We start from the raw sequence: 16,216 nt of genomic DNA on the forward strand, positions 1-16,216 counted from the left end.
AACATCGTCATTGACATTAATTTTCTAAAATGTAGGTCTGCTTATGCCCCTCCATGGAATCAAAGCCTTTGCTAGCTTCCTATTTACGGTAAGGTGCAGCTGTCTTGGCTCCTGGTAACCACGGTCTTACTCTAACTCCTCTGGAGCCCCTACCCTCAACCGTTACCTGTGTTGTACTCTCCTGGGCTGTGTTTCCTGAGCTCACCGAACTGCTTCATGCTCCAGATCTTCACACCTGCTGCTCCCTCCACCTGGGAGGCCCTTCTGCTTTCTCACCTGATGAGCCTCTACTCCTCTTTTAAAACCGAACTGAAACGCCTGCTCCTTTCTGAAGCAGTCAGCGTGTCTCCCCCGCACTTCACGCTCTGAGTTCTCCAAGTCGTGCCTGCTCACCAGTTGTCACCAAACAGGTTTGTGCTCACATATTCTCTCAGCACTTTATTTGGACTGACTTTTGTCTCCTCATTAGAGGTGCGGTATTTCAGATCCCTCCAACGCCAAGCGCAGAGCCTTGTGCATGAAACAAAACCAACACAGCCAGACCGAGAGACAGAAACAGACAGACAGAAGAGCATAGAGCCACCAACTGCCAAATCTCCCTTGTGGGTTACTGAAGGTATTGTTTCTGGTGTTCGGTGTAGTCCACGTGCCCTGGACGGCACAACCACCAGAGTAAAGGACAGGACTCAGTCTATCTGATGAAGCAAAGATCAGCAAGAATGTTTTGATGTCAGAAACTGGAAGTCCAGCCAGACACTGCCGTGGCCGGTTGCCCAGAGACGGCCACGCCCATCTCCGTAGGACAGCCATGGAAACTCTGCATCCGGGCAGCCAAGAAACAGGAAACCTCTAATGCTGGGCCAGCCTGCTGCCCCAGCCTGCTGCCCCAGTCCCGGATCTGGGTGTGGCTTGAAGCAGCGATGCTGTCTGTTTGAAAATTAACTAGCAGCACTCTCACACTCACCGATAGAAATGATCATTGTCACAGCCCTTTAAAAATAGGTTTACTGCTTTTCTTGAAAAGTGAAAGTCATGAAAGTAATACAGGATCATTTTACTTCCCAAATACAGAAATGTGTTAATAGGAGAAGACACTTATAATGCTGCCTCCCAGAAAAAAAAAAAATCACAGCCAACATATTGATGTTCATCATTTTTTCTGAAATTTTTCTCTGTGTATAAAGCTCCATAATTTTCATAATTCTATTTATTTAAAAAATAAAATGGAATCATAAATACATAGTTCTGTAGCTTTCCATTGTTCCTTTTTTGTGTCAAAGAATATTAATCTACAGCAACATTGAAAAAGCCAATAGTAGTCCATTGTATGGATGGACCATAACTTATTTGGTAAATTCTCTTTGTGTGTGTATATGCTTAGTTGCTCAGTCCTGTCCAACTCTTTGCAATCCCATGGACAGTAGCCCACCAGGCTTCTCTGCCCCTTTCTAGGGACAGTTAGGTTCCTTCCTCTGTTTTCATTGTTATAGCTGTAGAGAGGAGTTGAAAGCATGGACCCTGGAGTCTGCTTGGATTTTTTTTTTTTTTTAACTTTTTGCTGGTTGACTTTCCACTTGGTGCCAGGCACAGAGTTATGGGGTGTCGGGAAGGTTCTTGTGTGGCTGGAATAGTAAAGAAGGAGATCCTCTTAACTTCCTTTTTGGCATTCTGCTGTTTTGATATTAAAGAATGGAGCTGCTTCTGCTGGCTACTGCCTGTGAAGTCTTGAGGTGGGGAGCTGGGGGAAGGGGAGGGGTGGGGCAGGGCTCTTAGTGCCTAGAGCCTTGGAAGGAAGCCTGGTGGCTGGAGGTGGCCACTCTGGACGGGGGCCTGGCATTGGTTTTGTTGGGCTGGCCAACAGGCTGCTGCTTCCTCATGGTTTTCCAAGCCAGGTCACGGGTGACCATGCAGTTGGACGCTGGGGGACTGAGGACTTCAACACTGTGGCCATGAATAGGGGTGTGGACTTCTTGAAAAAGAATGTGGCCCATCAGTGCCCGAGTTGACCTTGAGGGGACTGGGGTGGTAGGGGCTGGTGTCCCCAGGGTACTGGGCACCTCTGCAAAAGTTGTTACTGAAAGTGAAACCCAGGGAGCCCTTATGGTCATGGGTGGCCACCAGCCGAGCTGCTGGAGCGGCTGGCTGCCTAGCTCTTGCTTGTGGGCTGGTGGGAACCTCGACAGAAACCCATGGTCACAGCTGGCAGGGATGAGGGCACTTGATGATGGAGCTCATTTGCGGAGGAGACCACGAGTGGCCACTCCGTGACCCAGACATAGGGCTGCCTGCCCAGATTGAATCCCTAGAGCCACTTACTAGCTTTGGGACCTCTTGGTACTCAGCCTTCCTCTCACTAAACCAGGAATAACCATAGTATGCACTGTTATCATAGGGCTGTTGTAAGGATCCAATGAGTTAATGTATGTCGTGGATTTAGAACAGTTCCTGGTACATAGTCAGTTGCTGATGTGTTAGCTATTTTTATTATTATTATTGAGATGGTATTGAGATGAACACGCCTATCTATATCCTTGGAAACATATTATTTTCTTATGTTACATTTCTGGAAGTGGAAATTCTGGGTCAAAAACTAGGTATATGTTAAACTTTCATACTTGTCATCCACCTGCTCTCCAGAAATGTACCAACTGATTGGAAGTAAAGATGAGGGTCTGAAGGAGAATTTTTAATTTTAACTGTATATTTCTGTATTAATTGAAGTTTCATCAGAAGGTACTCATGCATTACTTGTACATATACTTTTAAATAGTTTGCTCTCTTACCAACATATCTTTAAAAGAACACATATGATCTCATCCTCACCAACACTGAGCAGGTCAGTTCTTTGTCGGTGTCAGCCTTTTAAATCTTCGCCAACATGATAGGTGAAAATGTTATCTCATAATTTGTATCTCTTGCTCATTTTTCATATATTTGGGGAGAAATAGTTATGTTGCATATATTATGAAACTTAAACATGTTTATGCCATTTGGGTCAATGACTCTACATCTAAGAAGTAAAATCAAGACATTATTAAAAATATAAAATATATTTTTAAAAATTAAAAAAAGAAAATTGATGTGATACCCACAGATTTATGTAACAATGATTACCTTATTATTATTTATAAGACTAGAGAATGGTTAAATAAATTATAAAGTATGTATCATCTATGTGATGCTATGTCATGCAGTCATTTAAAAAATCATGTTTGAGAAGAGTTTGTAGGATATTATTTTATAATAAATAGGGGGAGAGAAAAATCACATTAAAAATACAAAGAAAAAAAGCATGAGAAGGAAATATATTAAATTGTTAGCAATACTTCTTTGGGGGTGATGGAACCTTAGGTAATTTTTTTCTCAATTTCTTTTTTTTTTAACTTTTCTGTATTTTCCATATTTTTAATGAGTATGTTCTCACTCTCGTAATTTAAAAAAGGATCCCTTGCCTTGAATAATTAAAAACTTGCATTTATAGGGGATGCTGTGAATATTTAGGGGCAGAGAATATATAGGAAATCTCCGTACTTTCTGGTTAATTTGCCAGGAACCTAAAACTGCTCTAAAAAATAGGATCTATTAAAACAAACAAACAAAACAGGCATTTTTCTTTCCCAGACATACATTTCTGGGCACCAGACAGGAAAAGCCCCACTGGAGAAGCAAATTCAGCCACAAACACAAGCACAGAACTCAGGCCTCATAAGATCACTGCAAAGTTATATAGGATCTTATAACTAGAAAGGGTGAAATGCGGGCGAGGTTGAATTTCAAGTAAATAACAGACATAAGAAAGAAGCTCTGTGTCATTTCTTTTCAGTTGAAGTGTTTGAGGTCATGGGCACCAGCTGAAAAGTCAGTGTCTGGGGTATTCTCAATTACACAGATCACCTCCTGACCTGAGAACCTTTCTCCCTATGAGTTTGTGCCCTTCCGTGGAATCGCTCTCGAGATCTCCCAAAAGCTCTTCCCCAAGAGGACAAAGGGGAAGAGCTGCCCACAAGGTGGGCTAGGGTGAGACCAGCAGCTCACAGGCTATGTCTCTCCTTCTGTGATGTGTCCACACTTGGCGGAACAGCAAACACTTCTTCCAGACTCCAGCAGGGCCACTGAGAACCAGTCAATAAAACAAGGTTGGCCATGGGGAGTCTTTAGATAAGAGGCACCATGTGAAGCCCAAGAGACACTGACTCATTCTCATCCCTGTGACTGATGCTCAGCCCAAGGTTTAGATGAGGTTTATTGTTACTTCCTTGATAATGTTCCTGCCAAGTTTGGGTTGGGAAAATGTAGTGTTTGTCTTTGCAGGATTTTGTTCATTCACTTCCTAGACTCAGTTGGATTTCGACTGGACCAGCCTAGTAGATCACTGCCCCAAGATGGTTGGAGAAATATGGAAGGAAGTGCCTTATCCTGAAACAGCCTCTCCTGAGCAGATTATCATGAGATCTAAGGGCCCACCACCAGTGCTTCATAGTAACGATCACTTAATCACACGTTTATATACAAATGCATTTTTGCCTGACCTATAGTATTTCTGAACAGCTTTCCATCCAAGTCCTTAGCAGGCTCAGCAAGCTTTAGCTGCCACCTAAGACCTGTGCTAGGTGGTATATCTCAAAGACATACAGCGTTTTTATGTTCTACTAAGGTGTTTTCACACATGACCTCACCTCTCTTCATCTTCTTGGGGCCCCCTGCATTAGTCTCCTGTGGCTGTGGGCAGGAGCAGAGGCGCCCGTTCATCTCCGGTCCAGCCCTGAGTAGCTCTCCCTGCTGCACTGGCCGATAGTGGAAATGGTGAGAGGAGGTCAGACTGACGGCCCAGTAGGCACAGCCCTGACCATTGACAGACTGAGATATAATCACTTCAGAAGCCCTGGTGGTCCGTGTGACTAGTGCTCATGAATTATGGAGTCATCTACTGGTGCTGGATTCACCAGCTCTCATGCAAGTTAACTTTGCCTCTTTCCTTAGTTTCTTTGTCTGTGAAATGGCGTTGATAACAATGCCATTTCCTAGGGGTTTTGCAGATGTTAACACATGCCCAGTGCCTGAACTTGCACTCTCTAGCACTGATAATAGGTGTTTCTTAAATTGAAGCTTCCTTTCCCCCTAGGGCAGGTCTGGGAGGCCCCATAGTCTTAGCACTTTAGCACTGGAATGGGCTTAGGGATGCCCTGGCACAGTGTTTCCAGACTTTTAGATTTCAATCATTAATAAAGTAATCATTAAAAAAAGGATCAGCCTGAGAGTTGCTGACACTTTATTTGCAGGTAAGGGCACAAAAAATAAGTGTACAAAGACTGAAATCTACTCTCATTTTATTTCATAAAAAAAGAATCTTAACCACCCTGTTTTAAAAAAAGAGGACTGGCATAATATCCAGCTTCATTAAAACACACACACACACACACACACACACACACAACTCTTTACATTGTATTTTCTGAAAATCAGTGAAAACATCACTGACGATCCGTGATCGTCAAGCCAGGCCTTTGCTTTATGGATGAGGCCACTGAAGCCCAGAGAGGTGGCATGACATGCCCAAGGTTACACAGTGGCTGCCATGTGTCAGTGCTGTCTAGAACGACACAGCTCAGCGGGAGAGTCCCTTTCTTGCGGCTGAGATGGGTGCGCTGAGCTGACGGTCAGTAGGTCTGGGCTCCACTCCCAGCCATTTGCCCTCAAGCCACATTTTCTGCCTTGTCTGCTTCTCTAAAATAGGGATGGCCATCACTCCCTCACTCAAGACTGTCTGAGAATCTAATGAAAGAAGTGCTTCAAACCTGCTTGAAGGGACTTTCCTGGTGGTCCAGTGGTTAAGACTTCACTTTCTAATGCAGGGTGTGTGGGTTCGATCCATGGTTGGGAAGCTGAGATCCCACATGCCTTGGGGCCAAAAAACCAAACCATAAAGAAGAAGAAATGTCTTAACAAACTCTAGACTTCCACATCAACAAATCTTAAAAAAATGAAAAAACAAACCCGCTTGGAGATGCATTCCAGGGTATTAGAGAATGAGGTATTAGGAGTGAAAAGTTTCAGGGTCTGTGATTTGCTTAAAAGTGTTTCAGCCAACAAAAGGAGATGAAGCAAATACGGCAACATGTGAACAATGATTAATCTAGGTGAAGGGTGTATAGATGGGTATAGTTACCCTTATCTCTACACTTTTCTGAATACTTGAAATTTTTCATAGCAAGCATTCCATAGTCATCCAAAAAAGTACTTGAGCAAGGTAAACAGAAGAGAGGGTGTTACTCACGGAGAAGATGCCCTCGGGGAGGTCCAGTCCTAGGCTCTTCAGCCAGGTGGGGTTCACCATCCAAGGAGCTGCAGCAGCCCACCCTTTACCAGCCTTGGGCACAGAGCCATGGTCAGGAAGTGATTTTGGTTTCCCTGCTTCCTCCCCAGGCAGGCCAGGTGCCTGTGGCTGGGTGAGGGAAGCCTCCCACCTCTTCTCAGGGCAAGGCACTATCTGACAGACCCAGCTCCGAAGCCAAAGCAGCCGAAGCAGCCGCAGGCACTGGGGACAGTGGGGGCTGACTAGCACAGCCAACCAGTGTGGGGGGGTGGGAGGGGCTGATGAATATGCAGATAGAGGCCGGAGCTGGTTGGCTGCCCCCTGCCATCTCCCATTCCCACCCCAACTCAGATGCGCAGAAGAGCCAGTTCAGAGAGGACCTTCTTGAAATGCCATCTCTTCTGCTGTTGCCTAAGGATCCACAGAGCCTCTTGAAATTTTGAGACTGAATTATCCAGCTTCTCCCATTACATAGCCCTCCCGACCTCTGCTTCCAGGTTCTCCAGGGAGTCAGCACCAAAGGGATCATTTTTCTCCCTGTCCCTCAAGTTTCTTGAGGATATGGAAACCAGCTCAGCACCAAAAACACGGCATCTCAGCTCTGCAGGAAAGCTATGTGACTTCTCCGTCCAGCAGAGGTCTGGAAACCGCAGGGGAGGTCATTTGCTGGGCCCAAAGCCCCCTTCTCTGGCAGAGCTGGGGAGAACTCACTGACCAAATCACTTCCCCCAAACATCACTTGAATTTTAGCAACTTCTCCTTCAGTTTGGGAAGTAAAGTGAATGTTGTGAAACACAGCAATGAAAATCGATGAGCTTAAAGCTCAATTCACCATGGATAAGTCCTCAAAACATAATGTTGAGTGAAAGACTTAAGTCACAGAATGATACAGGTACTGTGATTCCATTTATATTGCATTTAAAAATAGATCAAAATGTCTAGATTATTGCTGAGTACTTATCTATCCATTATTTTTAATTACAAATGAATGAAGAGATAGATGGATGGAATCTGGGTATCATGAGAATACTAAGAGAATATAGATACAGTCTCTATGGACCCCAGGCTCTAGCCCCATCTACCATCTGGTAAATATTAGGAAAAATGTAAGAAAGGATGCGAGTGTGAAGTTCAGGCCACACTTACGAATACTGGAGGATTTCAGTTAAAGAAAAATTAGACTGTGTGTATTATTTAGGCTGAGCTGCCCTCTTTGTGGGGCTTCCCAAGTGGCACAGTGGTAAAGAATCTGCCTATTGATGCAGGAAGACATAGGTTCAATTGCAAAGACCCAACACAACTGAGCATGCATGCACATGTCCTCTCTGCGGTGTTTTTTTTTCTTTTTTTAATTAACTGAGCCATTTATTCTTCCTAGAAATACATACTTTTTTCTTGTACAATTTGAAAGTAGACACATGTTTTCCTCAGTTTAAAGAGCCAAAAACATGTACTGAAACTGCGATGAAAACGAGATGGTTAATATATAGTCCAGTATAGCAGGGGTTAACTCTGGGATGACCAGCAAGGAGGGTCACACAGGGCTTTGTCATTTCTTAAGTTGCATGGTGAGCATGGGTATTCTTTTTTATTCCTTTCCTTTAAATCACACACATGTATTTTATATGCCATTTTGAATATATATTTTACCATAAAAATTTAAAAATTTTCTTAGGACCCCTGCCATAAACACAAGTTTATGAACTTGTAGTCATCAACTCCTGTCCCAATAGATGATGCTGTGTCCTGGGAGGCTTTAAATACAGAAGGTGTAAGCTGATTGGGGTGGACCTTGGGCTCCATGGGAGCTTATATGAGAATTTCAAGAAAATTAGTTTCTACCTTTATCCTGTGAGATAAACTTTACATGTTACCACATACATGTGTACACACACATGTACACTCCTACATGTGTGCAGTATCTGATACTGTAACATCTAATTAACTTGGGTGATGACTGAAACTCCAGGAGAAATGCTTTGCCACATTGTCCAGGCCTGAGCTTCTAATCTGTCAATGAGAATCTCAAAAACTAATTATTGAAAACTGCAAAAATTAAGTAGCTATTAAGAAATATTAACAGCTACCACTGCAAAGATTGCCACGACTCCTGATTACTGTTTTTGGATTCTTTAGCTGCATCCATCAGTGTTGTCAGCATGGCAGTATGTATTCATTCCATTTGTATTTATTGAGTACCTATGGAATACCAGAGACTGCATCCTGTGCAGAGCATTCAGGAAAACACAGTCAACTCTTTCCTCCTGCTATTCTTCCCAGTTGAGGAGACAGACAGGTAAAAATGTTATTACATTGCAATGTAGAGACACAGGCACATGCTTTGGAAAAACAGAAAAGATGTTAATTCTGCTACATGGGATTCAGAAGGGATTCAAAAGGTATTTAGAGGATGATTAGGAGTGCCTAGGAAAAGGCAATGGCACCCCACTCCAGTACTCTTGCCTGGAAAATCCCATGGACGGAGGAGCTTGGTAGGCTGCAGTCCATGGGGTTGCTAAGAGTCGGCCATGACTGAGTGACTTTGCTTTCCCTTTTCACTTTCATGCATTGGAGAAGGAAATGGCAACCCACTCCAGTGTTCTTGCCTGGACAATCCCAGGGACGGGGGAGCCTGGTGGGCTGCCGTCTATGGGGTTGCACAGAGTTGGACACAACTGAAGCGACGCAACAACAGCAACAGCAGGGGAACAGGAGTTGGGAACAGCCCAGGCAAAGGTGTGAAGGAGTGCAATAAAGCTATTAAAGCTCAGAAGCCGTGAGAATGGGGGTGTGCAAGTAGGGAGAGCATTACAGTATAGCCAGTCAGTTCAGTTCAGTCGCTCAGTCGTGTTTGACTCCTTGCGACCCCCTGAATCACAGCACGCCAGGACTCCCTGTCCATCACCAACTCCCGGAGTTCACTCAGACTCACGTCCATCGAGTCAGTGATGCCATCCAGCCATCCATCCTCTGTCCTCCCCTTCTCCTCCTGCCCCCAATTCCTCCCAGCATCACAGTCTTTTCCAATGAGTCAACTCTTTGCATGAGGTGGCCAAAGTACTGGAGTTTCAGCTTTAGCATCATTCCCTCCAAAGAACACCCAGGACCGATCTCCTTTAGAATGGACTGGTTGGATCTCCTTGCAGTCCAAGGAACTCTCAAGAGTTTTCTCCAACACCACAGTTCAAAAGCATCAATTCTTCGGCGCTCAGCCTTCTTCACAGTCCAACTCTCACAGCCATACATGACCACAGGAAAAACCATAGCCTTGACTAGACGGACCTTTGTTGGCAAAGTAATGTCTCTGCTTTTCAGTATGCTATCTAGGTTGGTCATAACTCTCCTTCCAAGGAGTAAGCGTCTTTTAATTTCATGGCTGCAGTCACCATCTGCAGTGATTTTGGAGCCCACAAAAATAAAATCTGACACTGTTTCCACTGTTTCCCCATCTATTTCCCATGAAGTGATGGGACCGGATGCCATGATTTTCGTTTTCTGAATGTTGAGCTTTAAGCCAACTTTTTCACTCTCCTCTTTCACTTTCATCAAGAGGCCTTTTAGTTCCTCTTCACTTTCTGCCATAACGGTGGTGTCATCTGCATATCTGAGGTTACTGATATTTCTCCTGGCAATCTTGATTCCAGCTTGTGTTTCTTCCAGCCCAGCGTTTCTCATGATGTACTCTGCATACAAGTTAAATAAGCAGAGTGACAATATACAGCCTTGACGTACTCCTTTTCCTATTTGGAACCAGTCTGTTGTTCCATGTCCAGTCCTAACTGTTGCTTCCTGACCTGCATACAGGTTTCTCAAGAGGCAGGTCAGGTGGTCTGGTATTCCCATCTCTTTCAGAATTTTCCACAGTTTACTGTGATCCACACAGTCAAAGGCTTTGGCATAGTCAATAAAGCAGACATAGATGTTTTTGTGGAGCTCTCTTGCTTTTTCATGATCCAGCAGATGTTGGCAATTTGATCTCTGGTTCCTCTGCCTTTTCTAAAACCAGCTTGAGCATCAGGAAGTTCATGGTTCACGTATTGCTGAAGCCTGGCTTGGAGAATTTTGAGCATTACTTTACTAGCATGTGAGATGAGTGCAATTGTGTGGTAGTTTGAGCATTCTTTGGCATTGCCTTTCTTTGGGACTGGAATGAAAACTGACCTTTTCCAGTCCTGTGGCCACTGCTGAGTTTTCCAAATTTGCTGGCATATTGAGTGCAGCACTTTCACAGCATCATCTTCCAGCATTTGAAATAGCTCAACTGGAATTCCATCACCACCACTAGCTTTGTTCGTAGTGATGCTTTCTAAGGCCCACTTAACTTCACATTCCAGGATGTCTGGCTCTAGGTCAGTGATGACACCATCGTGATTATCTGGGTTGTGAAGATCTTTTTTGTACAGTTCTTCTGTGTATTCTTGCCACCTCTTCTTAATATCTTCTGCTTCTGTTAGGTCCATACCATTTCTGTCCTTTATTGAGCCCATCTTCGCATGAAATGTTCCCTTGATATCTCTAATTTTCTTGAAGAGATCTCTAGTCTTTCCCATTCTGTTGTTTTCCTCTATTTCTTTGCATTGATCGCTGAGGAAGGCTTTCTTATCTCTTCTTGTTATTCTTTGGAACTCTGCATGCAGATGATTTTATCTTTCCTTTTCTCCTTTGCTTTTCACTTCTCTTCTTTTCACAGCTATTTGTAAGGCCTCCCCAGACAGCCATTTTTCTTTTTTGGATTTCTTTTCCATGGGGATAGTCTTGATCCCTGTCTCCTGTACACAATGTCACAAACCTCAGTCCATAGTTCATCAGGCACTCTATCTATCAGATCTGGTCCCTTAAATCTATTTCTCACTTCCATTGTATAATCATAAGGGATTTGATTTAGGTCATACCTGAATGGTCTAGTGGTTTCCCCTACTTTCTTCAATTTAAGTCTGAATTTGGCAATAAGGAGTTCATGATCTGAGCCACAGTCAGCTCTCGGTCTTGTTTTTGATGACTGTATAGAGCTTCTCCATCTCTGGCTGCAAAGAATATAATCAATCTGATTTCAGTATTGACCATCTGGTAATGTCCATGTGTAGAGTCTTCTCTTGTGTTGTTGGAAGAGGGTGTTTGCTATGACCAGTGGGTTCTCTTAGCAAAACTCTATTAGCCTTTGCCCTGCTTCATTCCATACTCCAAGGCCAAATTTGCCTGTTACTCCAGGTGTTTCTTGACTTCCTACTTTTGCATTCCAGTCCCCTATAATGAAAAGGACATTTTTTTGAGTGTTAGTTCTAAAAGGTCTTGTAGGTCTTCATAGAACTGTTCAATTTCAGCTTCTTTAGCGTTACTGGTTGGGGCATAGACTTGGATTACTGTGATATTGAATGGTTTGCCTTGGAAACGAACAGAGATCATTCTGTCATTTTTGAGACTGCATCCAAGTACTGCATTTCGGACTCTTTTGTTGACCATGATGGCTACTCCATTTCTTCTAAGGGATTCCTGCCCGTAGTAGTAGATATGATGGGCATCTGAGTTAAATTCACCCATTCCAGTCCATTTTAGTTTGCTGATTCCTAGAATGTCTTGCCATCTCCTGTTCAGATTAGAGTACAGAGGATTTCCAGCAAATTTGGAAAACTCAGCAGTGGCCACAGGACTGGAAAAGGTCAGTTTTCATTCCAGTCCCAAAGAAAGGCAATGCCAAAGAATGCTCAAACTACCACACAATTGCACTCATCTCACATGCTAGTAAAGTAATGCTCAAAATTCTCCAAGCCAGGCTTCAGCAATACGTGAACCATGAACTTCCCGATGCTCAAGCTGGTTTTAGAAAAGGCAGAGGAACCAGAGATCAAATTGCCAACATCCTCTGGATCATGGAAAAAGCAAGAGAGCTCCACAAAAACATCTATGTCTGCTTTATTGACTATGCCAAAGCCTTTGACTGTGTGGATCACAGTAAACTGTGGAAAATTCTGAAAGAGATGGGAATACCAGACCACCTGACCTGCCTCTTGAGAAACCTGTATGCAGGTCAGGAAGCAACAGTTAGGACTGGACATGGAACAACAGACTGGTTCCAAATAGGAAAAGGAGTACGTCAAGGCTGTATATTGTCACTCTGCTTATTTAACTTGTATGCAGAGTACATCATGAGAAACGCTGGGCTGGAAGAAACACAAGCTGGAATCAAGATTGCCAGGAGAAATATCAGTAACCTCAGATATGCAGATGACACCACCGTTATGGCAGAAAGTGAAGAGGAACTAAAAGGCCTCTTGATGAAAGTGAAAGAGGAGAGTGAAAAAGTTGGCTTAAAGCTCAACATTCAGAAAACGAAAATCATGGCATCCGGTCCCATCACTTCATGGGAAATAGATGGGGAAACAGTGGAAACAGTGTCAGATTTTATTTTTGTGGGCTCCAAAATCACTGCAGATGGTGACTGCAGCCATGAAATTAAAAGACGCTTACTCCTTGGAAGGAGAGTTATGACCAACCTAGATAGCATACTGAAAAGCAGAGACATTACTTTGCCAACAAAGGTCCGTCTAGTCAAGGCTATGGTTTTTCCTGTGGTCATGTATGGCTGTGAGAGTTGGACTGTGAAGAAGGCTGAGCGCCGAAGAATTGATGCTTTTGAACTGTGGTGTTGGAGAAAACTCTCGAGAGTCCCTTGGACTGCAAGGAGATCCAACCAGTCCATTCTGAAGGAGATCAGCCCTGGGATTTCTTTGGAAGGAATGATGCTAAAGCTGAAACTCCAGTACTTTGGCCACCTCATGCAAAGAGTTGACTCATTGGAAAAGACTGTGATGCTGGGAGGAATTGGGGGCAGGAGGAGAAGGGGAGGACAGAGGATGGATGGCTGGATGGCATCACTGACTCGATGGACGTGAGTCTGAGTGAACTCCGGGAGTTGGTGATGGACAGGGAGTCCTGGCGTGCTGCGATTCATGGGATCGCAAAGAGTCGGACACGACTGAGAGACTGAACTGAACTGAACTGAGAGAGGATTACAATATAGCCAGAAGCCAGATCAAACTGAAGAGTTTGGACTTTATCCCACTGATAGGGAGATGTACCTATGGACTTTAAGCAGGGAAATGACAGGATTAGATTTGCATTTCAAAGACATCTTTGACACAGGTGTGGAGAATAAGTTAAGAGAATTTGGGAGTGGCCTCCTGGGTTCTTTGGGGAAGCCTTTTAAAATAATGCAGGTGAAGGATCGGAGAAGGCAATGGCGCCCCACTCCAGTACTCTTGCCTGGAAAACCCCATGGACGGAGGAGCCTGGTAGGCTGCAGTCCATGGGGTCGCTAAGAGTCGGACACGACTGAGGGACTTCACTTTCACTTCTCACTTTCATGCATTGGAGAAGGAAATGGCAACCCACTCCAATGTTCTTGCCTGGAGAATCCCATGGACGGGGGAGCCTGGTGGGCTGCTGTCTATGGGGTTGCACAGAGTCGGACACGACTGAAGCGACTTAGCAGCAGCAGCAGCAGGTGAAGGATGCTGAGGACTTGATCGGGGCAGCGGCAGGGCAAGGATGTTTTCTCTATTTCAAGTTAGGGCTTCTGCTCACCCTTCCAGAATTCCAGTGGAAGTGCTTTCAGGGTTTGCATCATTGAAGGCACCAGAAAGTTCCTAAGGACCAGGCAAGTGGACTCAACTAAAGAAACCAACATGAGTAGGCATCAAGCGGCTCATTCATTCATTTTTTTTTTTTTACATTCATTCATTCTTAATTCAACCAGAAGCCTATAGAACACCTTTTCTATTAGAAAAGTGAACTATGAAAGTGAATACTCAGGAGCCTGGGGCTTCAAGGGGAGGGGAAGCTAAAGAATAGAGGGAGTGCCATGTGCTTTCACTTTGAAGCAGGGCAGTCCAATTCAGCCCAGAAAATTTTACTGCACATCTAAACTATCACAATCTCTGTTCTAGGTGCTAGGGATACATTATACTTCAAAAACAAACAAACATATGGAGAAATCTGACTTGTGGTTACCAGAGGAAGGGGGATTGGACTTCCAGTTATAAGTAAGTACTAGGGATGCAATGTACAATATGATAAATTATGTTGCATGTTATTAATATATATGAATGTTTTAAAGAGCGCAACTGCTAAGAGTTCTCATCACAAGAAAAACATTTTTTTTAATTTTCTTTAATTTTGTATCTATATGAGATGATTTGTTGTTTAGTTGCTAAGTCATGTCCGACTCCTTGAGACACCATGGACTGCAGCACTCCAGACTTCCCTGCCCTTCACTATTTCCCAGAGTTTGCTCAAACTCATGTCCATTGAGTCAGTGAGTGATGCTATCTAACCATCTCATCCACTGCTGTGCTCTTCTCCTCCTGCCCTCAATCTGTCCAGCATCAGGGTCTTTCCCAAAGAGTTGGCTCTTGCACCAGGTGTCTAAAGTATTAGAGCTTCAGCATCAGTCATTCCAATGAATATTTGGGGTTGATTTCCTTTAGGATTGACTGGTTTGATATCCTTGCAGTCCAGGGACTCTCAACAGTCTTCTCCAGCACCACAATTGGAGAGCCTCAGCCCTCTTTATGGTTCAATTCCCACAGCTGTACATGACTCCTGGAAAAACCATAGCATTAACTAGATAGACCTTTATCCGCAAAGCATCTCTCTGCTTTTCAATATGCTGTCTAGGTTTGTCATTGCTTTTCTTCCAAGGAGCAAGTGTCTCTTAATTTCATGGCTGCAATCACCGTCTGCAGTGACTTTGGAGACTTTATTAAGTCTGTCACGGTTTCCATTTTTTCCTCATCTATTTGCCATAACGTGATAGGAATGGATTGCCAAGATCTTAGTTTTTTGAATGCTGAGATGATGCTCGCTAAACTTTTTGTGATAATCACTTCATGAGATGCATAAATCAAGTTACGCTATCTTAAATTTATACAGTGCTGCTGCTGTGTCGCTTCAGTCGTGTCCGACTCTGTGCGACCCCATAGACAGCAGCCCACCAGGTTCTGACGTCCCTGGGATTCTCCACGCAGGAACACTGGAGTGGCTTGCCATTTCCTTCTCCAATGCATGACAATGAAAAGTGAAAGTGAAGTCGCTCAGTCGTGTCCGACTCTTAGCGACCCCATGGACTGCAGCCTACCAGGCTCCTCCGTCCATGGGATTTTCCAGGCAAGCGTACTGGAGTGGGTTGCCATTGCCTTCTCCGTATACAGTGCTACAAGTCAATAATATTTCAACAAAAACTGTAATTTTAATAAATGGCCGGAGATAAAAGAAGTGAACAAGATAGCCCAGGTTCCTAATCTCATGGAGTTTATATTCTAGGGGTAGAATGACAAATGAACAGCCTCCAAAACGCGCAAGAGGTATGAGGAACAACCAGCTTAGCTGGAGAGAGTTTGAGAAGGGACGATGAGGAGACAAGGATGCAGAAGAAGGCTTGGTGAACATCTTCAGGTCAGTTAACGGGCAATGGGAGCCCTTTAGCGGTTCCTCGGTGCTCCGTTTCTTTGTTCCGGGGTTAGGGAGCGAGCGAAGTGATTTTTTTCCCCCCCTGCTCTATCTTTGAGGAGGAACCTGAGGCTTAGAGAAGCAACGTCACCTGCCCAAGTCCACACAAAGTGTAAGATCGCACAGACACGTCAGCCAAGGTCCGAGTCCGAAGAAGCCCACGCTACCTTCCGCTTTTTGACCCCCGGGAATGCAGGGGAGGAATGGCGCGGTGCCCTGGGTGGGGGGTGTCCCAAGAGAGATGGGCGCCCAGTTTATCCGAACTCTCCGCGGAGAGATACGGGGAGGATGGGACCCCGGGGCGGGGGCGATCTGTCGCCGGACGGTCTCAGGAGCCTTCGGGAGGCCCGGCCTGAGCCTCAGCAGGCCCCCCCGTTCCGCCCGCCAGTGGTTCGGTCC

General features: G+C 44.5%; 1 protein-coding gene across 1 annotated transcript in view; it reads right to left on the reverse strand.

Annotated features, from left to right (window-relative positions):
* PROX2 (prospero homeobox 2) overlaps positions 1-16,211 on the reverse strand; it is a 30,185-nt gene extending 13,974 nt beyond the window's left edge. The window contains exon 1 of the mRNA XM_019969242.2: positions 167-16,211. The gene's annotated coding sequence lies outside the window, so the exon portion shown is untranslated. The remainder of the gene's footprint in view (positions 1-166) is intronic.
* Between the last annotated feature and the right edge of the window lie 5 nt (positions 16,212-16,216).

Source organism: Bos indicus, chromosome 10 (assembly GCF_029378745.1).
Source record: "Bos indicus isolate NIAB-ARS_2022 breed Sahiwal x Tharparkar chromosome 10, NIAB-ARS_B.indTharparkar_mat_pri_1.0, whole genome shotgun sequence".
NCBI classification, from domain to species: domain Eukaryota; kingdom Metazoa; phylum Chordata; class Mammalia; order Artiodactyla; family Bovidae; genus Bos; species Bos indicus.